Below are 27,430 nucleotides of genomic sequence, written 5' to 3'. Positions count from 1 at the left end.
TAGTTCCTATAGGATATGTTCCTATAAATCAAACAACTAATGTAGGAAAAAATCCCATAGGATCTAAATGCTACACAATTCTTATAGGAGTCCTATGAATTAAAGAAGCCCTCATGCAGTACGGAGATGAAGAGGAAGAAAAAAAAAGCAATGGATATATATTATATAGTGCATACATTATTAATGCTTTTGAGAGCTAACAAGTGCTCATCAAAAAACGGGTCCCCGATAGCTAAGTACGAAGTGGATCCTGCGGTAGAAAGCACGAGCCTGGAACCGTCAGCCCTGGAAGATGATAGCCGGTTTAGTTGGCACCGCCTGCCAACAAGGACTCAACAAAAATCCGGCATGGCGATGGAAACATACCCAGGAGCTTCGTACCCACCAGGTTGGCGAGAAACGAGCGATTTCTCAACTTGGGTAGGAATGGCGCTGAAACCAGCCGCCATGGAAGAAAGACGGTTAAATTGTTTGATCCGCTAGCCAGCCAGAAGGCAGAGAAACTTCGGCATGGTGATGGAAACATACCGGGGAGCTTCGTACCCACCATCTTGGCGAAACACGGGCAATTTCTCGGCATCGGTAGGAAGGGCGACACTTGAACGGGCGGCCCTGGAAGAAAGACGGTCAAATAGCTGGTTCTCCCGGGTAAAAAAATAGTTGGATCTGTTTGCCTTGCTGTAATCTGCGTTCATGCGGGCAAAGAAAGCACATGGCGATAAAAACCTACCAGGACTATTGCTGGATTACTCTGCCCTGACCCAACAAGCCCGAAGCAGACTGAGCTTGCGATGGAAGCGCAGACATGCCTGTCCGCCGGCGCCGCTGGTACACTTTCAAAGTCGGAGTTTGCAGGACTTTCAGCGGGATGGATTTCACCGCGGATTTAGTCTCAGACACCAACGCCTCCTTCCTCTTCTTACTCTTCTTCATGTTCTTCTTAGACAACTTGTTGAACGAGGGGTGAATCGCTGGAGGAAGAAGGAAGGGACAAGTAGGGGGATAGAAGGGGTCGGTGTAGAGCTCTCCGGGGAGGAGGATGAAAACTGGAACGAATAGGACAGGGATGGGACTGGGCAATCTTGTTCGTCCATCCAAAATCAAAGGGCGCGAGCACATAAGACTTTGGGCCATTGACAGGTTGGTCCTGCCACAGGCGGACCCCAAGTTTCAGCGATTCAATGTCAGTGAAAAGATATATCGGCATTGTAAAAGAATCTTGTTCGGGGTCGGCCGCGGAAGCCAAATCTCTGTGTCCCAAAGTCTACTAGTAGTCTACTTCTATATAGGTATAGCTGCATAGCCATCATACCATTGCATTGATCGAGTTGTACGCCTTTACCACTCTGATTCAGGTCCAAAATATTACTCCGTTCGGCAAAAAGATTCTTGAAGCCATGTACATATTTTCTGGATCGATTTAGTAATTTGCTACAACTGTAATATTATTTCCAATTTTCAGCAATTTATTTGAATTTTACGATTTTACTTATAAATTTCGCTAATTGACATGTGTAGGGAAAGATAGAAAACAACTAGTGTATGCATGACCAATTAATCTGACTAAATAAATCTTATAGTGGCCACTTTGCATCACTCAAACTGAGAGGGCATGTTAGATTCATATGATAGAAAAATGGAGAATCGCTATGACATATGCCTCCTTGAATCCTACGGGAAAGAAATCTACGGGAATTGGTAAAGCTAGGTGTGTGATGGTATCATAGGAAAGCCAAAGGAAAATTCTATTAGAGATTGAGAATGCATAGCATAGTTGTCACAGATGCATATGAATTTTTCCAAGAGGTTTAACCTCTTATTAGAAATCCTATAGGGTTGTACTAGTATAAGAAAACAATACATAGAAATTTTGGAGGATTCAATTCTTCAAATCAAACAAGCTATATAGGGGGAAGATCATATCCTTTGATTCGTACAATTTGTATAGGAGTTATGTAGGATTTGACTATAGGAGTTATGTAGGATTTGACTATAGGATTTGAATATTTGTACGGTTGTGTAATAATTTTACCTAGATCAATTCACATACCACCGGTTATGTATTTTTTTTGGGCTATAAAAATAGGATGTGTTGTATATTTGATGTGTGTAGAGATAATCTCACCAGCTTATAGCCACCCCTAACATTTCGAGCAAACAAAAAAAATCTATACTACCACTAACCACCTCTCGTCCTACACTCAATTCCTACACAATCAAACAACAAAAATTGGCTATCCCTAGCCAGGTGGTTGGGGATACTCTCATCCCATAAACCTATCCCCTAAACCAAACAACCCCTAATAGGGAGGGAAGGAAAACCTAGTATATGATATTGTACAAAAACACATAAAGCAATATAGAACCGTCCACATAGAATAAACGGGCCAGAGTAGATGCCTTGTTTAGGAAGGATCTTGCGCGGAAGCCAAGGAATCCTCTGCGTCGACAATCTGCTGTAGCAGTAAAATTGACCATCATAGCAGAACATTGATGGAGCCACTACAATGCGTCCAAATCCGGGTATAGTCTTGTCATATCAATGGCTATGTCAGTTTCTCCAGATATAATCTATCTGTTAGCTAGTACTACTACTCTAGAGGCTTCTACAACCATCTTGTACGCCACATGCAGAAGTTGTACAGTACTACGACTACTATCGAGTATCGACTAGTCCGATCACGTCCAGGTCGCAACTACTAAAATATGGCCGTAAAGAAAATGCAGAAGTAGGATGGGGCCACGACAAAAGACATATCATATCAGTATGCATAGCATCTCATTTGCAACTAGTTGCACCCGCATCCTATTATCGGATATCACACTTCTGCACTTTTAAAAAATATGAAGAAAATCAAAAATGGGACGCATATTATGTTGTGTATTGCTCCACGCCTCCACAGGTCACAGATAAGTATGCATCTGTGAAGTTTCATCAAAAACAATGAAATTTTCTAGCTTGCACAAAAAAGACAAATGATATGTGAATAGTTAAGGAATATTATTCACTTTGTTCTTTTCTTTTTTCCACTGCTCACATATGGTCACTTTTGAAACAAATGTTTAGATGTGCACAGGACAACATAACCCGTGACTATGATTTGAATTTACATTTTTTTAGAAACTCGAAATGTGACATCCAACAATAAGGTGAGGGCTCAACTAGTTGCGAAATGTTTGCACTCCTGACCATGCATCTGAATCTATCTACTAGACTACTACAACAACATACAAAATGCACCAGTTTTGAACTAGACATGTAACAACAGTACTAACCGTTGGTCTCCAAAATCTAACGCTTGTGATTAGAGGGATTCGCGTCAAGAGATACCACAACAGCATACACTTCTTTCTAGAACCATCATGTAGCCATTATGTAGAAGAAGAAAAAAGCAGGGTGACACCAATATCACACGTCCCACTCGATAGTAAGAAATGTTCCAAGTTATTGTTCCCATTTCTCAAATGGTCATACCTATTTCGATGGTGTAACCTACGTAGTATAAGTTATATATTAGTTGTATGGAAAGTTTGAGCAATATTTAGAACATAATTTTGTACTCATAATTGGTCCAACATGCTAAGATTGGGGCGCTGTATGAGAGATGGAGTGGGAAACGAGTGGGGCGTTGTATGAGAGATGGAGTGGGGGTGCAGTAGGTACTATAGTAAGACGGTGAGACGGCGATGTCAGAGTGATTAAGACTAGTCACAATGGGAAGTACGTAGTACGTAGTATCATACACTACTAGTTTATGATACTACCTCCACAATGCATAGTATCATAATATGGTATCATACTTATGTCATATTTAAAGTTTTGTAGAATCTCAATGCAAATGTGTGTACATGATGTATTTGTCATGAAGTTTTCTACGGAGTAAGTTTTCTAGGTTTATGTGTTATGATACTACTCTCATCTCTCACCTCATTAATTGATGTGACACATTAGATTTTTGCCAACATGGCATGTATGATACTACTTATGATACTCCCATTGGGGCTAGTCTAAAGTGTTCGACGGTTACCAAGGCATCTAAGACGGCGAGACGGCGAGGTCAGAGTGATTAAAGTGTTCGACGGTTACCAAGGCATCTAGGATACCTTAAAAGCACTTTTTTGTGATGTTGATCAAATTGTACTCTAAAATCATCACTGGACAACAGGCCGGCCTATTGCAAACTTGTTTGAATGAGCTAAAATAGTTAGAAATCTAGAAAATTTGTCACTTCAATGAATTTTCATCCTATAACGTTTACTTAATTTGAAAAATGAATGGGGACATTTGCCATAATGGGACAATCATTTCTACAAAAAAGAATAAGATGGAAAGTCTCGCAATGTTATTTATCATGACAACATTGACAATGTCACAACCGTGGGGTGATTAGGGAATCCACTCAGCAAGAAAAAACAAACTTATATAAGGCATGTGTGGCAATGCAGTTTGTCTACCTTATACAAATATCTCGATGTGCAGCTATATATGGATTATATTTTCCAACTTTAGATGATCAGTTTTTAGTTCACCATTTAATTAGAATTCATAATTTTTGGGAATAAAATACTTGGAGGTACCCTGCAAGTGTGGTACCACAAACAAAGCCCAAACATGGGTCCCAATAGTACAACATAGCGCGCATAGGAAGTTTGAGCAAATTTGAAACCAACCAAATGAGGTAGAAACAAATAAAAAAAAAAGTTGTGAAACATGTGCATGGAGCCATCACATGACATGTACTTACTACTAACAAGTAAAAAAATATAAAACCCTATCATACATAGAGGTTTGGGTGAAGAGTCATTATTCACACACATATACAATAAATATGGACTGCTTTTGGCTTTCTACCCATTAATTTGAGCAAGCTTCATGCAGTGTCCACTTCAAACTTGACAACATTGGAACCATAGCTGCTTGAGTTCTCCTCGCTAGCCTCTTCCCATATGTAAGCTTAATTAATTGGTTACACTACGAAAACCACAGTCAACTTCTGAATAATGCATGCATTGCCCCCCTTTTGCACATATGCAACTTTGCAAATTAGGGATTTTTGGTTTACCACACATTAGTGTGTTGTTTTATTTTTATTAGGACCCCTGTTTGGTAGACACATTTTTCCAAAGCCAATGTGTGGTTAGCCAAAAAAAACTAGTGTGGCTAGCCACCAAATTGTGGCTTAAAATATTAAAGCCAAACTTTGGAAAAACTTTGTAAAAAAAAAGTTGAGTCTATGAAAAATGGACCATATATACATGCAATAAAGCGTGATAAGCCAAATTGTGGCCAAAACCAAACACATGCCAAATAAACTATATGGCTGCCAAATTTTGGCTTCTTGGCAAATTGTGGCTAGGAACCAAACATGCCCTTGCTGGCCAAAGGGGTCCAAATAGGTGTTTTGTTTATTCGCTATCATGTACAATACCACAAATCAAAATTTCCCGGGTAGGCCAAACATGCATGCATGGTAGGCGAATCGCCATTTCGAAGGTTAATTTGTCAAACTAACTTACCATGAAACCATAAACTAAATCATTTGTACTCCAATTAATTAATTTTGGATATGAATGGTGGTCATCAACCAAACTAATAAGAATTCAAAATTTGGGATGATATAGGGATGTGCCCTATTGTTGTGGAATCAGAAAACATTAGCCAACGAAAACGTGGGTTGCATCCAAGTATAGTACTCCCTCCGTTCCTTTTTAATTGACTCGAATTTAGTACAAACTTGTACTAAATCCGAGTCAATTAAAAAGGAACGGAGGGAGTAGCTCACAAGTCGATTGCCAAGAAGTTTTTGCCTAAATTTGAAATAAAGCCAAAATGAGGTTCAAACTTATTGAAATCAGCAAGCAAGGTAATCAAGAAGTCGGCAATTACTACTTTTATCTAGGAAAAATAACAAACATCATGGCATGCAAATATTCTTGAGAAGCAGAATCATTCTGTAAGGTATATATTTTTGGAACCATGCATGTTGGACATTGATTCGCTTCTTGCCACATGGGTGAGCTAGCTTGGTTACCGCAAGAACCATGCATGGCCAACTTTTGAATCATGACCCCTTTTTTAAGAGATCAATGAAAAACTTCTTATTTTCAACTATACTTTGCCAAATACAGTTTTTTTGGGTTTCCACATAAAGTCTTTTCATTTTTATTGGCCAAATTAAGGGGGGCAAAATTAAAAGGATGTATTTGTGAAGTGGCTACCGTGTGTATTGCACACACTACCATCTATACAATTTTCACAAGCGGGTGACATGGTTGGATGGCCATGCATTTGCATGGTTTGTTGGATTATCTCATCATGTAGTATATAATAAATTAATTTTGTAAATATTTTTCAATTCAAGTATTAACATTGGTTATATTACAACTCAAATAAATTGGGAAAATACTGGGATTCGCCTCCCTAGAATCAATCTTGCCCGTCCATTTCCTATCAACTGACTATAGGGAGTACTAGATTTAAATGGCAGTTGGAGTTAATTCCTCAACCTCATCGCAGTATTATTCCCATCTGTCCCCACTAAACAACCCCTGGCGGTTCGTTCTCCCCTGCATTTCAGCAAGTTCCAAAAAACCCCATTGTTTGCAGTTGCTCTCCCTCCCTCCCCCTCAATCCCTCCAATCAGTTCGACGTGCTTCAGCGCTGCCATGACCGACGGCGGCCTGTTTACGCTAAAGAGGAGCGTCGTTCCCCATGGGACGACCAAGGTGAACGTGGTCTACACAAATGACCCTTCCGTTCTCGAGCGCACCCTCAAGATGTACGAACAAAAGCTTCTAGAGGACAGGCCCAGGTTCGTCGGCCTCGACCTAGAATACACTTCGGACCAAGTAAGTACCGCCGTCGTTCAGTTGTCCATGGACGACCACGTCCTGGTGTACCATTTCTGCAGGTATGTTCTTCACATGCCTTCCTTTATCCTTTTGTTTTTTAATATAGAAACTCTTCCTTTATCTTGGATCTGCTTTTGTATTTCGAAATAGACTAGGTTCTAACTTGTATGAAAACACGAACAAACTAACTTGTATGAAAAATGTGGTCTGGAACGTAAAATCCAACAAACTTGTAATTTTTTTTGGATCGACCACGATATCTAGTTTCATGATTTTGGTACTCAAAATTTGCACAAATTTCATGTACTCATACTCACCGATAATCGGCATGGATGTCAAGATATTAACATATAGTAACTGAATCTTAACTTGACACTTAAATAATTAGATCATATAGTCGCAACAATAATTCATGTTATTTTGATGTGTATCATTGATGCAAAATCATTGTTTCACTGCAACTAGTATACAGTTTACTGGAAGAAAAATATGTGTACTATTTCAGCATATACGATCTTACAAGATTGATTTGTGTTAACATGCAGGAGTCCTGACAATATGGCACTGCGAGAATTCCTTCAACATAAAGGAATTTATTTCACAACTGTTGACACCAGCGGTGACTCTAGAAGGTTTGCTAGAGATGGCATTAAAATTCCTGAACATAATTGGATTGACATTCAGGATATGATCAATTTCAATGGTCCTGGCAATAGGGCTGGCGTGGGTGATTTGGCAGCCGCCATCATTGACCCATCTTACAAAGACATGAAGACCAAGTTCCTACTAGCAGCCACGATCAATGGGAGTGCATGCCATTGCCCCAAGTAAACTTGAGGTATGCTACGATTGATGGGTATGTCAGTTTTGAGTTGTACAGGCGACTCAAAAAAATCAATGATGGGCTGCGTCAAGCACAACCAATTCCAAGGGAAGTGGTTTGCCCGGATTGCAAGGAAGCGGCTAAGTTGGCCGCTCTTCCCCCTGCCTGGCGCGACGAGAAGAAGCAGTTTGTCGGGACAACCTACTGGGAATTTGTATCTTATTGCTTTAGGTACAACATACCATTTGATCCTAAGAATATGCCACCATGGATAAAGGACCCATGCGAGCCTACTTCGGGGTCTCTGTGGGATGGCGGTTCACATGGTGAGCAAGCTAGGGCAACGGATGGATGTGGTGAGCTAGGAAGGGCAGGGCCTGTATCTGGTTGGGAAGCTCCCGACACACGAAGTGCGAATGAGTGCAGAACTTGGACTGCCAACCCATGGGAGGCAGGTACAAGCGGCACCGGCAAGCGCATCAAGAGGGATGATGATAATTGGTGAACTAGGCTGGCGTTATATGTTTCCAAGATTGTACATAAGTTTAGAATTATGAACTAGTAGTATTGTTTAGGTGATGTAATTACTTTTTCAACAATGTGTATGAGGTTTCAGAACCACGCTTCCTTATTTAAACATGTTTAAAACATGAAAATGAAAAGGTAAGCCTGCATCCTTCTTAGTCACTCCAAAATGAAGCTTTTGGGAAGGTATTTGAAATTTCCATGTTTGAAACCCAAAACGACTTCTCTTCGTGATTGACTTCATAAGACAAAGTTCAGGCTTAGGGGTAGATACATGATTTTTCTGGTTTGAATATGTCTAGACCTTCTTTATCAACTTTAGTGCTTAGTATATGACATAAGAAGGCTATGTGCTTTGGTTTTTCATTTTTTTCATTTTTTTTTTGAAATTTTATGCCCATTTGAATCTTGGTCAAATCCTAGGTACGGTTTAACCAAGATTTGAACAAGTTTAAATATGAAAATGAAATGTAAGCCCGGTCTGGATCCTTCTTAGTCACTCTGAAATGAAGCTTTTGGGAGATTTTTGAAATTTCCATGTTTGAAACCCAAAACCACTTCTCTTCATGCTTGACTTCGTAAGATAGAGTTTAGGGTTAGGGTAGATACATGATTTTTCTGGTTTGAATATGTCTACACCTTGTTTATCAACTTGAGTGCTTATTATATGACATAAGAAGGCTATGTGCTTTGGTTTTTCATTTTTTTATGCCCATTTGAATCTTGGTCAAATCCTAGGTTTGACCAAGATTTGAACAAGTTTAAAACATGAAAATAAAAGGTAAGCTCGACCTGGATCCTTCTTAGTCACTCTAAAATGAAGCTTTTGGGGTAATCTTGAAATTTCCATGTTTGAAACCCAAAATCACGTCTCTTCATTCTTGACTTCATAAGACAGAGTTTAGGGTTAGGGTAGATACATGATTTTTCTGGTTTGAATATGTCTAGACCTTGTTTATCAACTTGAATGCATAATGCTTAATATATGACATAAGAATACTATGTGCTTTGGTTTTCATTTTTTGATTTTTTCTAAATTTTTATGCCCATTTGCTCTTGGTCAAATCATAGGTTTAACCAAGATTTAAACAAGTTTAAAACATGAAAATGAAAAGGTAAGCCTGCATCCTTCTTAGTCACTCCAAAATGAGGCTTTTGGGAAGGTTTTTGAAATTTCCATGTTTGAAACCCAAAACGACTTCTCTTCGTGCTTGACTTCATAAGACAAAGTTTAGGGTTAGGGGTAGATACAAGACTTTTCTGGTTTGAATATGTCTAGACCTTGTTTACCAACTTGAGTGCTTACTATATGACATAAGAAGGCTATGTGCTTTGGTTTTTCAATTTTTTGAATTTTTATGCCCATTTGAATCTTGGTCAAATCCTAGGTACGGTTTGACCAAGATTTGAACATGTTTAAAACATGAAAATAAAAGGTAAGAATGGATCCTTTTTAGTAACTCTAAAATGAAGCTTTTGGGAGGTTTTTTAAATTTCCATGTTTGAAACCCAAAACCACTCTTCTTCATGCTTGATCGACTTCATAAGACAGAATTTAGGGTTAGTGGGTAGATACATGATTTGTCTGGTTTGAATATGTTTAGACCTTGTTTATCAACTTGAATTCTTACTATATCACATAAGAATACTATGTTCTTTGGTTTTCATTTTTTGATTTTTTCTGATTTTTTATGCCCATTTGATCTTGGTCAAATCCTAGGTTTAACCAAGATTTAAACAAGTTTAAAATATGAAAATGAAAAGGTAAGCCTGCATCCTTCTTAGTCACTCCAAAATAAAGCTTTTGGGAAGGTTTTTGAAATTTCCATGTTTGAAACCCAAAACCACTTCTCTTCATGATTTACTTCATATAAGATAGAGTTTAGGGTTAGGGGTAGATATACGTGATTTGTAGTTTGAATATGTCTAGACCTTGTTTTATCAACTTGAATTCTTACTATATGACATAAAAAAAACTATGTGGTTTGGTTTCATAGTTCATAGTTCATAGTTCATAACTCATAGTTGATCATACATACGGATCATACATACAGAATTGCGCGATCCTTATCGCGACTTCAAACCTATCTAGTCGTCGAGGAAGATGATGGTCGCGTTCTCCTCCGCCTCCCGCGCCTCCTTCTCCTTCACGGCGGCGATGGCCGCCGCCTTGTCTTCTTCCTCCGCCCTCTTCTTGTCGGCATCGTCCTTGAGGGACGCGGCCAGCGCCTTCAAGAAGAGGGGGTCTTCCACTTCCTCCGCCTCCTCCGCCCTCTTCTTGTCGGCATCGTCCTTGAGGGACGCGGCCAGCGCCTTCAAGAAAAGGGGGTCTTCCCCTTCCTCCGCCTCCTCAGCCTCCTCGCCGGCTGGCGGCGCGAATCCGCCGCTGGTGCTCGCCTCCCACGCCACCTTCGACCGGCGGTTCCTCTCCCAGTCGGCGTGCCATTTGTTGAAGACGGGGCCGCTCATCGGTTTGAGTGGCGGATCCGCCTTGTACCAGAGCCCGCTCGGGGCGAACTCGCGAAGCGACGACGGCATGTACATGGAGCCGCCGTACCTGCACGCCGCGCGCCGACTCCCGGCGGTGGACTGCTTGCACCGGAGCCGCCACGCCTCCACGAGCGTGTCCGGCGCGCGGGATCGCTTCGATCCCCTCGCGGGCGACGCGGAACTGGTACGGCGTGAATACATGGCGAGCGGCGTTAGTAGATCGAAGAATCACCACCCTGCAATCAAGGCCAAGCACGCAGCATATGGCCTCTTCCTTACGTCTTGCCTGGTTTGTTGCCGGTCAATGCCCCTGCTGCTGGCCCTGATGCTAATGGTCCTGTTTAAAGTTCATATGTGTAATCTTATTCCCTTTTGGAAGTTCAGCATTAAACTCTACTAGTACAACTGTCGTGGTCTTGTGATGTACAGTAGTACTCTTTTGATGCATTTGTGATGTAGTAGTACTGTACTTTTTTTGGAACTGATATAGTACTATCTAAGAAAAGTACTCCCTCCGATTCACATTCTCTTTAGCACCAAGAAATATGGATCGGAGCGACGGAGTAAATTAAACATGGCATCTCGTGCATGAAGCTTGACAGATTGATCGGGTTGGCTAGAACGGCTATAAAATGCTGCTCATTAGGCAAATGCATGCCATGTACGATAGTATACATCCAGTAAATAAGTCTATACTGACATAAAAAAGACTACATTGGGGATGAGAGTCAATTGGGGCATCTACAATACAGAAAATCTTGCTCGTAGTTGATTTTGGCTAAGAGGGTTTTATTACTCACATTACATGTGCCACTTTCCTTGTCTGCAAAACAAGTTCCAATAAAGGAAGAGGAAAGAAGAGGACATTGTGGGCGAGATTGAACACTTTTTTTATGTGTTAAGCTGAGGCCTCGTTTAGCTGAGGATTTTGGCTTAGGCCTAACAGCTCAGCACACACACAAATAAATCTCCTCGCGCGCACCAGTGTTAGCAATTTTCTTATCATTATACTTTGCGAGCTTTAGCGGATGAGCCAAATTCAGAGATAGAATGAAGCTTTTGGGATGCTCTTGAAATTTCCATGTTTGAAACCCAAAACGACTTCTCTTCATGCTAGACTTCATAAGATCAACATGGGGTAGATACATGATTTGTCTGGTTTGGATATATCTTGACCTTGTTTATCAACTTGAATGCTTACGATATTACATAAGAAGACTATATATGTGCTTTTGTTTTTCATTTTTCTGATTTTTTTATTTTGTGCCCATATTTGTATCTTGGTCAAATCCTAGGTTTGACAATGATTTAAACAAGTTTAAAACATGAAAATGAAAAGGTAAGCATGGATCTAGTCACTCTAAAATGAAGCTTTTGGGAGGTTTTTGATATTTCCATGTTTAAAACCCAGAACCACTTCTCTTCATGCTTGACTTCATAAGATAGAGTTTAGGGGTTAGGGGGTAGATACATGATTTGTTTGGTTTGAATATGTCTAGACCTTATTTATCAGCTTGAATGCTTACTATATGACATAAGAAGACTATGTACTTTGGTTTTCCATTTTTTTGTTTTTTTTAATTTTATGCCCATTTGAATCTTGGTCAAATACTAGTTATGACCAAGATGTAAACAAGTTTAAAACATGAAAATGAAAAGGTAAGCATGGATCCTTCTTAGACACTCTAAAATGAATATTTTGGGAGGTTCTTGAAATTTCCAAGTTTGAAACCCAAAACCACTTCTCTTCATGCTTGACTACATAAGACAGAGTTTAGGGTTAGGGGTAGATACATTATTTTTCTTGTTTGAATATATCTAGAACTTGTTTATCAACTTTAATGCTTACTATATGACATAAGAAAACTATGTGCTTTCGTTTTTAATTTTTCTGATTTTTTTTAATTTTGATGCACATTTGAATCTTTGTCAAATCCTAGGTTTGACCAAGATTTAAACAAGTATAAAACATGAAAATGAGAAGGGTAAGCCTGTATCCTTCTTGGTCACTCTAAAATGAAGTTTTTGGGATGTTCTTGAAATTTTCATGTTTGAAACCCAAAACCACTTCTCTTCATGCTTGACCTCATAAGATAGAGTTTAGGGGCTAGGGGGTAGATACATGATTTTCCTAGGTTTGAATATGTCCAAACCTTGTTTATCAACTTGAATGCTTACTATATGACATAAGAAGACTATATGCTTTTGTTTTTCATTTTTCTGATTTTTTTTTAATTTTATGCCCATTTGAATCTTTTGGTCAAATCCTAGGTTTAATTTGACACAGGTTTAAACAAGTTTAAAATATGAAAATGAAAAGGTGGTAAGCATGGATCCTTCTTATATATATTAGTCACTCTAAAATGAAGCTTTTGGGAGGTTTTTGAAATTTCCATGTTTGAAACCCAAAACCACTTCTCTTCATGCTGTTGACTTCATAAGATAGAGTTTAGGGGTTAGGGGTATATATAGATACATGATTTGTCTTGTTTGAATATGTGTCTAGACCTTGTTTATCAACTTTAATGCTTACTATATGACATAAGAAAACTATGTGCTTTAATTTGGTTTTTAATTTTTCTACTTTTTTTGAATTTTGATGCACATTTTGAATCTTGGTGAAATCCTAGGTTTGACCAAGATTTAAACAAGTATAAAACATGAAAATGAAAAGGGAAGCATGTATCCTTGTTTAGACTGTTTTTATCAACTTGAATGCTTACTATATGACATAAGAATACTATGTGCTTTGGTTTTCATTTTTTTGACCAAGATTTGAACATGTTTCAAACATGAAAATAAAAGGTAAGCATGGATCCTTCTTAGTCACTCTAAAATGAAGCTTTGGGGGGTTCTTGAAATTTCCATGTTTGAAACCCAAAACCACTTCTCTTCATGCTTGACTTCATAAGACATAGTTAAGGGTTAGGGGGTAGATACATGCTTTTTTCTGTTTTGAATATGTCTAGACCTTGTTGATCAACTTGAATGCTTACTATATATGACATAAGAAGGCTATGTGCTTTGGTTTTTCATTTTTCTGTTTTTTTTTTGAATTTTATGCCCATTTGAATCTAGGTCAAATACTAGCTAGGTTTGACCAAGATTTAAACAATTTTAAAACATGAAAATGAAAAGACAAGCCTGGATCTTTTTTAGTCACTCTAAAATGAAGCTTTTGGGAGGTTCTTGAAATTTCCATGCATGCATGTTTGAAACCAATAAGACTTCTCTCTTCATGCTAGAGTTCTCTCTTCTTGAAATTTCCATGCATGCATGTTTTGAATATGCCTAGACCTTGTTCATCAATTTGAAATTTCCATCTTTGAAACCCAAAACCACTTCTCTTCACATGCTTGACTCCATAATACAGAGTTTAAGGTTAGGGCCAGGGTAGATACATGATTTTTCTATTTTGAATATGTCTAGACCATGTTCATCAACTTGAATGCTCATGCATTATAATATGGCATAAAAATTCTATGTGCGTTTTTTATTTTTTTTATACCCATTTGAATCTTGGTCAAATCCTAGTTTTGACCAGGATTTAAACAAGTTTAAAACATGAAAATGAAAAGGTAAGCCTGTATCCTTCTTGGTCACTCTAAAATGAAGCTTTTGGGAGGTTTTTAAATTTCCATGTTTGAAACCCAAAACCATTTGATGCGACCTAAGGCCACGTGGGTTGCCCGATCTCACGAATTGACCAAGGGAAAGGCGGGGGAGAGGAAGAACACGAAGAACACGGCGAAGAACACGATGAACACACGCGAACGCACGCAACACAACCCGATACAATTCCGGTTTACTCCCGATAGCCCGAACCACTATCACGATAGAATCCCGCAAGGAGAGACACGAGGTAGAATCCCCGAGAGAAAGACCGATATACGATCTATGGGGTCACACGTGTGAGAGACCGCGGTAGAATCACAAGTGCGAAAGATAAATCATATAAGGAGTACCTTGATACAACTAATAGATTTGTGTCTAAGAGAGGAGGGGGTTTCCCTAATCCCGGAGGGATGGTGGAGGCATAAGCCAAGTTCTCACTCAAGTTATTCCTAACCTAATGAAGGGGGAGGTGGGAGCCTATATATAGGGAGCCACTAAAGGAGGGGTAGTTTAGGCATACAAAGGGATAAAGGGTTCAGATTTGATGCTCTTTGCAGTGGGGCGGTAGTGCCGGCGCAGGTAGGGCGACATGGCCGTCATCCTCAGGTGTAGTGGTAGGGAGGCAGTGCCGGTGGAGATGGGCGGCAGTGCCGGTCGTCCTGAGCGGCAGTGCCGGCCTTCGCGGCGCGTCCCCTTCTCCTTGATGATCTCTTCCATGCTTCCCATGACCTTGACGTTGACCTTGAGTCCTCGAGCCTCCATGGCGTCATCCACTTCCTCCATACTCGGCGATGCATACCTATCATGGTCATATGACGTAGGATATAGTAGCATACCATTCAGGAGAGACATTTGTAGGAACGCATAAAGGAGAAGATTCACCTTTGCGTGACGTGTAGATGTTGACACACATGATGCGGTGCAGACCGAAGGTCGCCCCGTATCATCTGCCCCCACTTGAAAAAGAGTCGTCCTCGACGATAACCCATCATGAACGTGTAGAGGAGGTAGATAACACGAACGCTTGAATGTTGCTTCACTTGTCAAGAGCCCTATCAATAGCACAAGAAAAGCCAAACAACACTCAAAGCATAGCCAATGTTCCACGGTTTTAGCAAGAGAGCGTAAGTAGAAGGAGGTCACCTTAGCAAGATGTCGGTGTGCTCTCATTGAGAGATCTTGTGTAGTCGAAGTGTGGGGTTTAACCCATTCATTGACGCTCATCCACAAGTCGCTTGTACCTGCACACAACAAAGACCAAGCAAAGTTGTCACATCCCAAAATTTTCCAAATTTTGGAATGTGAAATAAAAATAAAATTTAAGCTTGGTTGGTTGTCTTGGTTCAAAATTTACAATGAAATAGAAAAAAAATTGGTGTTACTTAAACGTTTTTCCAAAAATGGAGTTTTCAAAAACATGCATTGCATTCATAAGCATCATGGCATCTTTGCATTCCCTAGGAATTTTGAGCGAAATTCAAATTTATAAATAAACCTTAAACCCGAAGTAATGCAAATAAAGCCATATAGGCATGTGTGCCAATTTCAAAATTTTCAAATTATTTTTAAAATAATTCCAAGTTATTCTTCATTGAATAAGGAATCCATTGATATTTTATTTAGATTTTTCTGACTTGATTTGAATTACGTTTGATCAATTTTGGTTTTCAATTTAATTCTAAATACTGAAACATGATAGAAACAAAAAAATAATTTTGGTTAAAAAGAAAAGAAAACGTGCGGGGCTTTGGCCAGGCCAACTCTAAAACAGTTAGCCCAGCCAATACCTGACGCGCGTACAGCCACACGAGTAGAGATGCAGCGACATGGTAGTAATCTGCGTTCGCGTTTTACGTTTTCTTTCCTAATGTGCGGGTCCCACCGCCACATCATCATCTTCAAGCCTCAGCCATGGAATAACCGCACGCACGACCTCGTCCGTTTTCAGTTTCTTTGCGTTTACTCTCGACTTGATTCCCGGCGATTTAAGCCACCATTTAACGAGCGGTTTGTTCCTACTTAAACCCCACTCACTCCTCTCTATTTCCCCTCTCATTTCTCGCCAAATAGTGCCCCAAGGCTGCTCGATTCCGTCGTCGAACTCCGCAGTTCTGCCGCCGTTCGTCGACGATTTCCGCGAGGTCACGACCCCAGAGCTCCTGATTTCTTGATCTTCCTTCCTGGATTTTCTTTACGCATATTTTGAATATGTTTGGCCGTCCTAATTCGCAGCGAATCAACGTCGCTGTCATTCTACATCTCGCCGGCGGTCACACGAACTCCGTCCGCTCCCCAACGACGCCATGGAATCAGGAGTGGTGCCGAGGAGGTCATCGGGGCCGCCTTGAAGCCCGCGTCTCCTCGCCTATCTTCCTCCATCGTCGGACACGGAGACCACCCGAGCGGCATCGTCGACGACGCGCACAGCAGCTCCATCCACATCCACAAACTCTGCATCCTCGGTATTGCCTTCGTGCGTATGTGTAAGTCTGAAAACGTACTGTCTAGATTAAAGAGTAATCAGGGCAGTCAGCCGTAGATCGTTAGATCCATATCTGAGGGTCCTCGTTCATCACGTTAGCTGAGATGAATCAACACACGTGCATACCTATCGATCAATCCTTGGCATATAGCTAGCTCAAAATCGATCGACAACTTCTAAAATTTATATTATGAGTTTTGTAACTCCGTTTTAGATGATTCTCCGAACCTTGAGTTCGTAATCAAATTCCCTATCCGCTAATATAAGTTTTTCAAATTTCTGAATTTTCGTCATTTCGGACAAATTATGCCGCGAATTATATATTTCGTATCCGGAGATCTATAAGTCCAAAATTTATAAATAAGGTACCACTGGATTCAGAAAAATATGTAGACCACACTCCCAACATTAGTTTCAAGTTTTTAACAGTTGTAAAACGTTCGAAATCTTAACGTGGGGTAATGACTATTTTCGTCATACATTTAGTTCTTTAAATCCTTTTGGATAATTCTCTTTGCACAACGTCACAAAAATCCATTCACAATCCAGTAGCAACACTTCTCAAAGTATTTGAACAAATTCTAAAAGTATTCAAATTCAATTATGTGGATTTGAGTAATTTCATGGCCAACGCAATCCAATTTGCTATGATTCTTTTAAATCATGTGATCACACATATCCACCAATCCTATCTAGACACTTATATCTTATTTTTCTTTACCGATTCTATCTAATCTGTTTGACCTAGTTTGTTTATTCAAATAGCAAATGAGTCATTTGAGTAACTCAACATATCATTTATTCATACCCACACCAATGTGTACTTTTGTGCTAAATGGTGAGTGTTGTCACACTATACCCAATGTGGTATGAGTCGAGCTAAAGTGGAGCACATGTGGTTCATATGAAATCAATCTATCAACTATATCTCTGATGATCCAATATCATTCCTATCGTAGTCATATTTCTTCCTTGTTTAATTATGCGAATGGAAAATGAATTGTTTGAATAATTCAACATATCAATAGTGCATCACCAAACCCATTTGTAGCTCGTACTATTTTGTTAAGTGTTGTCACACTTTACTTAATAGGATTTCAGATGCACTATTTAAGACCTATGCGATTCTATTCATATGAGCCATTCCAAATTCTATCCATGCTTGTTTAGCATATCAATCCTTTCCAATAAAGTTGATGATCCATTTATTTCTAAGTGTTTGGCTCTTCCCATTCATTCTCTAGAAATCATACCTTGCAACCAAACCTTATGCCACACCTTAGTACCATAGAGCGATTTCCGATTGCTGTCTTGTTTGATTATGTCGCAATGAATGGTGTGTTTATGTTATGTTATTTTTATCTTATAGTTCGTATGGAGAGCGACATGTTTTGTTGTAAGAAAAGAGAACGCTCTTCAAGCACCAAAAAAGGCAAGTGACACACCCTCACAAATGTCCTAGATTTTATTCATGCACCGTAGTGATTTTTGTAGTAAGTCTAGGGATATGCTTTGCTTTTGTAATCCCAGTAGATAGCTACTTCGACCTGACCATATTTTTGTCGCCATTGAATTTAGTTGATGCTTACCTATGCTATGAAAATGTTTTAGTAGTGGTTATGGAAAAACAACTAAATTCAATGAACTACCTGGGTGGAATGTGGCTTTGCTTGGTTTATGTTGAGTGGTTGCAACGGGGTCATGTCTATGAACCGCCGTGTGCATCGCACTTGTGGACGGCCACCCAGGAACAAAGAGATAATAGACAACCTTGCTCATTAGCTTACCGTACAACCACATGCTATATGGGCTCTGGCTTGACGGAGTATGTTGTGTGAACCTGGGCCCTACGCGACATGATGATGTAGGGGAATGTAGGTTGGAGCGGGTCCGTAGAGGATGGTCTGGGTGATCACTTCGGAAAAGTCTCGTCCTAGTCGACATCTGTCCATTTGAGCAAAATGTGCATCATGGAAGAAGAACAGACTAGGTCATGTGGGTAAATTTGTACAACCTCTCGCAGTGTTAAATCTAAGTACTTAGCCGTGTCCCCGGTTACGGACAATTTGAGCGAACTGACAAGGATCCTGTTCGAAAGTCTCCTCATCCCAACTTCTTAAATTAAAATTTGATGGGTGAACAAGGGTAGGAGGAATTCACTGGTTTCCATCATTGGTTTCCAGGTTCATTGATTTCTATCAATGGTACCGCTTAATTAGTATGAAAGAAAATGATTTCACAAATCATAGGAGAAAACTGGCTTTATGCAAATATGCCTGAGCTCTACCAGCCAAATGTACACTTAAGTGTTAGGTCGACATTCGAGTCCACTATAGTGTCATCTTGCCAATACATTCAAAGTATTGACCATTCGTGGCTGTAACTTTTCATGTTGCAGATGTTTTGAAAGACGAGTGAGTTACGATGGTTAGGGTTACGAGTCTATCCTCAACATGCTCGCCTGTGGCACATGAAGACGAGTGACTCCATGTTGTCTATGTTTATTCGTTGTGAAACTCTGATGATATGCTAGCCTTGTGATATGCAATTTGTAATCCTTTATGTAAATTCTGGATCATACGATGTAATAAAGACCCTTGTTTCTTGGTATTACATCTTGTACTGTGTGTGCTAGTGATTGATCCAGGGACTAGCACAGATACGCACAGAGATCGGCACCTTGAAAGGTGAGGTCCCCACAGATGGTATCAGAGCACTGTGTTGCCCATAGGTTCGTGACCCTAGGTTTTGATTAGAACTAGGAAGACCCTAGGATGAAACATCTATCTAATCCTATTTCTATTAAAAAGACGGTTGATTTGTGAACTTCTAGTATTCTCATCTACTCCATCTTAAAAAATGTTTTCCTCTTACCTTAGATGACCTACCTTATGAAACCATCAAGGAAGTAGAGATGATGACCTTATGCCTGAAGTGAGGGCATGCTGCTTCATGTGACATTCTTAGAATTTGCTAGAAGTGTTGCATGGGAGACAAATGAAGGACTTGAAGAAAGACTTCGATTCAGACCGCACAACACACGAAGATACACCGAGGGAGTAGAATAGAAACTTGAAACGTCCAAAATAGAAATAGACCTGACCACCATTAGATCTCTTGTATTGAACCAACGATGTCATAAGAGAGTATTGATCTTACCAAATTGTGGTATGACCATACTAGTTTGTCTGTGTTTGAACCCTGTTGCTTGATGCTTGTTAGAATGTTGTTTGTAAGATGATTTTGCTTGATCTGCTGTATTGAGGGTAGGAATCTTCTTTAGAATCTTTCTATATATTCTCATCTATATCCAACCCAGTCAGTGTCTTCTCGACAAACCGTCATGAGGACAACCTTAGCAAACCAACCCTGATGTTCCTTATCAAGATGAAGAAGCAAAGAGTGCGAGATACAGAAAACCCTAGTTAAGGATCGCTAGAAATGTTTTCAAAACAGTTTAATAATGGGGATGGAAACATTGATTCAATTCTCCAAGGAAATTTTGTCAAACTTGAGAGGTTGTCCAAGTGTTAGAATTCGAGATTCAATAAATCAAATGTGAAGTAATGATCTGGGTGCGGGATGGATTGATCACCATTCCTATTACTCTTATTATTATCTTTCGTAATGTTGACTTTGCGAATCTAGAGAGACCCTACAAAAGAGATGTCGACTTTTAAGCCTAAACCTTAGGGTGGAAAATATTATACCCCTATAGTATGGCAAGTGCTGCCAAACGTAGAAATATGTTTAGTTTGAAGGTCCAACCTCTAGCTGAAGAATAATAGTGGAAGACCGTTGACGACATCTCGACAAGTGAGGAAACCTACACGACTCACCTTGAAGATATATGTTGTTCACTATACGTAAACAACCCCTATTGGAGGTCAGAAGCCATAGGTATTCCAAGAGACGACCCCATGCCAAGTCATACCTAGGATGAACCCAACATGAACCCAAGACCTAGTCTAAGCTACCAAAGTACCTTTTAAGGGTGGTAGCCACCCCAACATATTCCAAACTCATCTTTCTTTCTAGCTTTCTCGAATCTCGAGGACGAGATTCCTTGTAAGGGTGGTAGTCTGTCACATCCCAAAATTTTCCAAATTTTGGAATGTGAAATAAAAATAAAATTTAAGTTGGTTGGTTGTCTTGGTTCAAAATTTACAATGAAATAGAAAAAAAATTGGTGTTACTTAAACGTTTTTCCAAAAATGGAGTTTTCAAAAACATGCATTGCATTCATAAGCATCATGGCATCTTTGCATTCCCTAGGAATTTTGAGCGAAATTCAAATTTATAAAGAAACCTTAAACCCGAAGTAATGCAAATAAAACCATATAGGCATGTGTGCCAATTTCAAAATTTTCAAATTATTTTTAAAATAATTCCAAGTTATTCTTCATTGAAAAAGGAATCCACTGATATTTTATTTAGATTTTTCTGACTTGATTTGAATTACGTTTGATCAATTTTGGTTTTCAATTCTTTCTATACCTACTAATAAAGGAAGTAAGGTTTCTCTCCATTTTTTTCGTCCGTTTTTTAATTGCCCTTAATTTTCTGTTCAAATTACGTGCCCTGCCACCGCCGAGTAAATATAACGTTTCGTTTCGTTTTGGACAGTCAGGGATAGGTCTCCCGTCTCCTATCTCCTTCCCCAATCCTCATTGCCTTTCTCTCCGGGCACCAAGGGCAGCTCACGCCGCTGCACCGAGCTGCGACGATGTTGGCGGACAAGGACGGGATCCTATGGAAAGAGGCCGCGTAGGCATCGGACGGATACTCTATAGAAGGGGACTCATTCGCGCGTGCTCACCGGCAGGCTCAAGAAGTTCTCGTCACAATCGCCGTCGCCAGAATCCGTGCGCAGGGACCCCACCAAGCCGTCTACCAGCTTCTACTCGGCGCTTACTCGAGGACGCTTTGATCTCCGTCTGCGCCTGCCTCGAGGAGGCAGTCGGCTCGATTGGATCTTCTCCATCTCACGGCCACCAAATCGATCTCCGGCGAGTGGCGTCGCCTCCCTCATCCGTCGGGAGGAATGGCTGAAACCGTTGCTCATAAATCCGGGAGACGTCGTCCCTCAGACCTTGTCCCGGACGCCTGCCGATTTGGTCTTGTCCCGTGGTGCTAGATCTGGTCTTGCCGGTGGAACCGTCGAAGCCTGGAAGGAACGAGCCCAACCACCACTGTGGCTGGAGGCCAACAAAGGAGGTCGGACTAAGGTAATTTCCAATTTATCCCCCGGCTCGATCGATTGTGGCCTCTCTTCTCTGTCATTTTTTGGAATTTGTTTCTCCCTGGTGAAACGGTGCGGCGGTAGCTTCTACTGCTAAGAGCACCTGAGCACGCACTGGCTTGAGGCATCGGGCCGAATGTCTACCTCCGCCCGCCGAAAACCCGAAGGCCATGGAGGGGATGAAGACATCAGAGGGCTGGGGGATGAGCCGACAGACGGACTGGCACGGCCTGCTGCTCTAGGAGCACTCCAAGCTGCTGCTGCTGCTGCTGCCGATCTGTATTCTGGTCTAGCGCGGTTCGGCGCTGATGAGTCAAACATCGCTGAGCTTTATTACCGTCAGCTAGGTGCAGAACGAGTTCAGTCCTAGGCTACAGTCGGAGTTCAGTACTAACTAGCAAGATGAAAATCAAGATGGAGCCGAACTATCAATGGAACGTGTTTATTTAGTTGGAGCTGTTGCGGTAGATGAATCTGAGTTTACAGAGAGCGGAATTTTAACTGGTGATGTTCGTGCTACATGAATCTCAGTGTATAGAAGATTTACACTTTGTGCACATGTATGTGATAAATTTGTGTACTTGCATTTGCATCCGACAAATTGTGTACCTTTTTTTGCATTTATATACGCTAATATACACATAAACTAGAATACGAATTTTACAAAATAATTGAAATGCAAATCTTAGTACTTGATTACAAATAACAAATTCAATATTGGATTATGAAATAATATGGTTTGAGTAGTATTTTGTTTTGAGAAATCCAAAAAATAGACATCTCCACATATAATTATGGGAGGGGTGGTAATGAAATCTACTATGTTTACATCTAGGCAAAGACACATCCGAAAATGTTATACAGTTTGCTGGCACATCACAATAACAATACATCGAATGTTTTGTTTCACGATGATGTCGTTCTTTCAAAGTTAAATTTTATATAGAAAATTGTGGTCTCGTAGATATTCTACAATGTATTGCTACATGAATATTTCGCTCCAGGCCATGGGGATCGCACCCGGGAGATAGGGGGATGGGGAGAGAGAAAAGAAGGGTAAATTATTATATTTACTAAATAAAAATACATTGAATTCAAAAAAATAGTCTTATAATCTGCCTAGCTATTTATCAAACCTAATCTGCTTCCTCCGCTCCTTGATCCTGAGGGTGGTCAAGGCCTTCGAGGAGTGGGGTGATGTTCATGATGGCGATGCTTGGCTCTACTCACGCTGCCGCACATGTATCGGGTGGCCTAGCTGCAGCGGTGCACGCCTAAACGCACATCATCCGAATTTCAATAACCTGGTGCAACGCACGGGTAAATTTTCTAGTTAATTCTAAATACTGAAACATGATAGAAACAAAAAAATAATTTTGGTTAAAAAGAAAAGAAAATGTGCGGGGCTTTGGCCAGGCCAACTCTAAAACAGTTAGCCCAGCCAATACCTCACGCGCGTACAGCCGCACGAGTAGAGATGCAGCGACATGGTAGTAATCTGCGTTCGCATTTTACGTTTTCTTTCCTAATGTGTGGGTCCCACCGCCACATCATCATCTTCAAGCCTCAGCCATGGAATAACCACACGCACGACCTCGTCCGTTTTCAGTTTCTTTGCGTTTACTCTCGACTTGATTCCCGGCGATTTAAGCCACCATTTAACGAGCGGTTTGTTCCTACTTAAACCCCACTCACTCCTCTCTATTTCCCCTCTCATTTCTCGCCAAATAGTGCCCCAAGGCTGCTCGATTCCGTCGTCGAACTCCGCAGTTCTGCCGCCGTTCGTCGACGATTTCCGCGAGGTCACGACCCCAGAGCTCCTGATTTCTTGATCTTCCTTCCTGGATTTTCTTTACGCATATTTTGAATATGTTTGGCCGTCCTAATTCGCAGCGAATCAACGTCGCTGTCATTCTACATCTCGCCGGCGGTCACACGAACTCCGTCCGCTCCCCAACGACGCCATGGAATCAGGAGTGGTGCCGAGAAGGTCATCGGGGCCGCCTTGAAGCCCGCGTCTCCTCGCCTATCTTCCTCCATCGTCGGACACGGAGACCACCCGAGCGGCATCGTCGACGACGCGCACAGCAGCTCCATCCACATCCACAAACTCTGCATCCTCGGTATTGCCTTCGTGTGTATGTGTAAGTCTGAAAACGTAATGTCTAGATTAAAGAGTAATCAGGGCAGTCAGCCGTAGATCGTTAGATCCATATCTGAGGGTCCTCGTTCATCACGTTAGCTGAGATGAATCAACACACGTGCATACCTATCGATCAATCCTTGGCATATAGCTAGCTCAAAATCGATCGACAACTTCTAAAATTTATATTATGAGTTTTGTAACTCCGTTTTAGATGATTCTCCGAACCTTGAGTTCGTAATCAAATTCCCTATCCGCTAATATAAGTTTTTCAAATTTCTGAATTTTCGTCATTTCGGACAAATTATGCCGCGAATTATATATTTCGTATCCGGAGATCTATAAGTCCAAAATTTATAAATAAGGTACCACTGGATTCAGAAAAATATGTAGACCACACTCCCAACATTAGTTTCAAGTTTTTAACAGTTGTAAAACGTTCGAAATCTTAACGTGGGGTAATGACTATTTTTGTCATACCTTTAGTTCTGTAAATCCTTTTGGATAATTCTCTTTGCACAACGTCACAAAAATCCATTCACAATCCAGTAGCAACACTTCTCAAAGTATTTGAACAAATTCTAAAAGTATTCAAATTCAATTATGTGGATTTGAGTAATTTCATGGCCAACGCAATCCAATTTGCTATGATTCTTTTAAATCATGTGATCACACATATCCACCAATCCTATCTAGACACTTATATCTTATTTTTCTTTACCGATTCTATCTAATCTGTTTGACCTAGTTTGTTTATTCAAATAGCAAATGAGTCATTTGAGTAACTCAACATATCATTTATTCATACCCACACCAATGTGTACTTTTGTGCTAAATGGTGAGTGTTGTCACACTATACCCAATGTGGTATGAGTCGAGCTAAAGTGGAGCACATGTGGTTCATATGAAATCAATCTATCAACTATATCTCTGATGATCCAATATCATTCCTATCGTAGTCATATTTCTTCCTTGTTTAATTATGCGAATGGAAAATGAATTGTTTGAATAATTCAACATATCAATAGTGCATCACCAAACCCATTTGTAGCTCGTACTATTTTGTTAAGTGTTGTCACACTTTACTTAATAGGATTTCAGATGCACTATTTAAGACCTATGCGATTCTATTCATATGAGCCATTCCAAATTCTATCCATGCTTGTTTAGCATATCAATCCTTTCCAATAAAGTTGATGATCCATTTATTTCTAAGTGTTTGGCTCTTCCCATTCATTCTCTAGAAATCATACCTTGCAACCAAACCTTATGCCACACCTTAGTACCATAGAGCGATTTCCGATTGCTGTCTTGTTTGATTATGTCGCAATGAATGGTATGTTTATGTTGTGTTATTTTTATCTTATAGTTCGTATGGAGAGCGACATGTTTTGTTGTAAGAAAAGAGAACGCTCTTCAAGCACCAAAAAAGGCAAGTGACACACCCTCACAAATGTCCTAGATTTTATTCATGCACCGTAGTGATTTTTGTAGTAAGTCTAGGGATATGCTTTGCTTTTGTAATCCCAGTAGATAGCTACTTCGACCTGACCATATTTTTGTCGCCATTGAATTTAGTTGATGCTTACCTATGCTATGAAAATGTTTTAGTAGTGGTTATGGAAAAACAACTAAATTCAATGAACTACCTGGGTGGAATGTGGCTTTGCTTGGTTTATGTTGAGTGGTTGCAACGGGGTCATGTCTATGAACCGCCGTGTGCATCGCACTTGTGGACGGCCACCCAGGAACAAAGAGATAATAGACAACCTTGCTCATTAGCTTACCGTACAACCACATGCTATATGGGCTCTGGCTTGACGGAGTATGTTGTGTGAACCTGGGCCCTACGCGACATGATGATGTAGGGGAATGTAGGTTGGAGCGGGTCCGTAGAGGATGGTCTGGGTGATCACTTCGGAAAAGTCTCGTCCTAGTCGACATCTGTCCATTTGAGCAAAATGTGCATCATGGAAGAAGAACAGACTAGGTCATGTGGGTAAATTTGTACAACCTCTGCAGAGTGTTAAATCTAAGTACTTAGCCGTGTCCCCGGTTACGGACAATTTGAGCGAACTGACAAGGATCCTGTTCGAAAGTCTCCCCATCCCAACTTCTTAAATTAAAATTTGATGGGTGAACAAGGGTAGGAGGAATTCACTGGTTTCCATCATTGGTTTCCAGGTTCATTGATTTCTATCAATGGTACCGCTTAATTAGTATGAAAGAAAATGATTTCACAAATCATAGGAGAAAACTGGCTTTATGCAAATATGCCTGAGCTCTACCAGCCAAATGTACACTTAAGTGTTAGGTCGACATTCGAGTCCACTATAGTGTCATCTTGCCAATACATTCAAAGTATTGACCATTCGTGGCTGTAACTTTTCATGTTGCAGATGTTTTGAAAGACGAGTGAGTTACGATGGTTAGGGTTACGAGTCTATCCTCAACATGCTCGCCTGTGGCACATGAAGACGAGTGACTCCATGTTGTCTATGTTTATTCGTTGTGAAACTCTGATGATATGCTAGCCTTGTGATATGCAATTTGTAATCCTTTATGTAAATTCTGGATCATACGATGTAATAAAGACCCTTGTTTCTTGGTATTACATCTTGTACTGTGTGTGCTAGTGATTGATCCAGGGACTAGCACAGATACGCACAGAGATCGGCACCTTGAAAGGTGAGGTCGCCACAGATGGTATCAGAGCACTGTGTTGCCCATAGGTTCGTGACCCTAGGTTTTGATTAGAACTAGGAAGACCCTAGGATGAAACATCTATCTAATCCTATTTCTATTAAAAAGACGGTTGATTTGTGAACTTCTAGTATTCTCATCTACTCCATCTTAAAAAATGTTTTCCTCTTACCTTAGATGACCTACCTTATGAAACCATCAAGGAAGTAGAGATGATGACCTTATGCCTGAAGTGAGGGACTGCTGCTTCATGTGACATTCTTAGAATTTGCTAGAAGTGTTGCATGGGAGACAAATGAAGGACTTGAAGAAAGACTTCGATTCAGACCGCACAACACACGAAGATACACCGAGGGAGTAGAATAGAAACTTGAAACGTCCAAAATAGAAATAGACCTGACCACCATTAGATCTCTTGTATTGAACCAACGATGTCATAAGAGAGTATTGATCTTACCAAATTGTGGTATGACCATACTAGTTTGTCTGTGTTTGAACCCTGTTGCTTGATGCTTGTTAGAATGTTGTTTGTAAGATGATTTTGCTTGATCTGCT

At 40.4% G+C, this 27,430-nt stretch overlaps 2 long non-coding RNA genes across 2 annotated transcripts; both read left to right on the top strand.

Annotated features, from left to right (window-relative positions):
* The first annotated feature begins 16,171 nt into the window (after positions 1-16,171).
* LOC139830603 (uncharacterized) lies at positions 16,172-19,400 on the top strand. Its single transcript, XR_011743351.1, has 3 exons — positions 16,172-16,788; positions 18,157-18,219; positions 19,186-19,400. It is a non-coding gene; the product is annotated as an uncharacterized lncRNA (long non-coding RNA).
* A 4,171-nt stretch (positions 19,401-23,571) lies between these two features.
* LOC139830602 (uncharacterized) lies at positions 23,572-26,786 on the top strand. Its single transcript, XR_011743350.1, has 3 exons — positions 23,572-24,173; positions 25,542-25,604; positions 26,572-26,786. It is a non-coding gene; the product is annotated as an uncharacterized lncRNA (long non-coding RNA).
* The last annotated feature ends 644 nt before the right edge of the window (positions 26,787-27,430 follow it).

Source organism: Lolium perenne, chromosome 4 (assembly GCF_019359855.2).
Source record: "Lolium perenne isolate Kyuss_39 chromosome 4, Kyuss_2.0, whole genome shotgun sequence".
In the NCBI taxonomy this organism is placed as follows: domain Eukaryota; kingdom Viridiplantae; phylum Streptophyta; class Magnoliopsida; order Poales; family Poaceae; genus Lolium; species Lolium perenne.
The sequence above is the reverse complement of the archived record's forward strand: the minus strand, read 5'-3'. Positions and strand labels throughout refer to the sequence as shown.